Here is a 1,511-nt window from a genome sequence, read left to right as displayed (position 1 = left end):
ATTCCGCATTCTGTGGGAAAACATAAGCATAGCCTCTCCTGGATGTTAACAGGAAGTCTGGCCCACGCCAGGTTCCAGTAAGTAGATCCTTCCATTTTAGTAAAGGAAAAGTTGTAGTTTTTTCCATGCCCCAATGTCTCATCATTGGGGTTATTCCTTGCTCATCAGCATTGAAATGATTAAGAACCAGTAAAGCATGGTTAAGAGTGTAATGGGGGAAGTATTGCTTCTCTCCTTCCTGTCTAATTCTTGTCAATTGAGTTTTTAAGGTCTGATGAGCTCGTTTTATGATTGCTTGGCCTTGGGGATTATACGGAATCCCTGTTTTGTGCACGATTTTCCATTGTGCACAAAATTTAGCAAAAGCATTGGAGGTGTATGCTGGTGCATTGTCAGTTTTTATTCCCTTAGGAATTCCTAGGTCTACAAAGGCTTTAACCAAATGTTGAATAACATCTTTCACAGCCTCTCCAGAATGGGCTGTAGCAACCATAGCATGAGAATAAGTATTTATAGTAACATGGACAAAGCAGAGTTTCCCAAATTTTGTTACATGGGTAACATCCATTTGCCACAGAACTCTAGGCTTTAAGCCTCTAGGATTAACTCCCATTTTTTGTGGATGAAAAACTTCCGGGCATGCCTCACATTCCCTTACAATTTGTCTTGCCTGTTCTCAGGACACTTGAAACATCTTTCTTAAGGCATTAGCATTCTGATGGTGTAGTCTATGACTTTCCTGAGCTTCTTCTAAAGCTGACATTACATGACTTTCCTTAGTTAATGTCTGCTAACTTGTTCCCTTGAGACAAAGGTACAGGGAGGTTACTATGCCCCATGATGTGTCCCACAAATGCCTTTGTCGTTCTTTGTTGTAATAGCTGTTGTAATTTTATTAATTACTCTTTTACTTTAGAATGACCAGTAACTAGGGCTGTTTCAATGGCAGGAAGCAAGGAAACCACATAGCGGGAATCTGTGTAAAGGTTAACCTCTGAATAATTTTGAAAGGCTAGCAGAACTGCAATAATCTGTTGTGCAGATACAGTTGGGTCAGAAGATATTAATGGTGGTTTTGTACTGCAATAAACCACAGACTTTCCGCTAGAAGATCCATCTGTAAAAATAGTTAATGCCCCGCCCAAAGGTTCTGTAACCAAAACCTTTGGAAATATCACAGGGGTTTCAGTATAAAAATGTAACAAAGGATGTTGGGGCATGTGAAAGCTTATTTTACCTGTGTAAGTTAATACAGCAATTTTCCAATCATCATCAAATCGTATCAAATATTCTAATTGTTTCTTATTATAAGGGATAATAATGTTAGTTATTTCTTGGCCAAATAATTCTCTAGTTCTTAATCTAGACTTTAAAATCAAATTAGCACATAAATAGGGATATGAAGCAACTATTTTTCCAGGGTTATGGGAATAATGGATCCATTCTAGTATCCCATCCTGCCAAAAACATCCTGTGGGAGTAAAGCTTGTAGCCAGAATTATAAAGGACCA

The sequence above is a fragment of the Dipodomys merriami genome, unplaced genomic scaffold, assembly GCF_024711535.1.
Source record: "Dipodomys merriami isolate MVZ:Mamm:240054 unplaced genomic scaffold, mDipMer1.0.p SCAF_287, whole genome shotgun sequence".
Classification (NCBI taxonomy): Eukaryota; Metazoa; Chordata; class Mammalia; order Rodentia; family Heteromyidae; genus Dipodomys; species Dipodomys merriami.
This window is presented reverse-complemented; position numbering follows the sequence as displayed.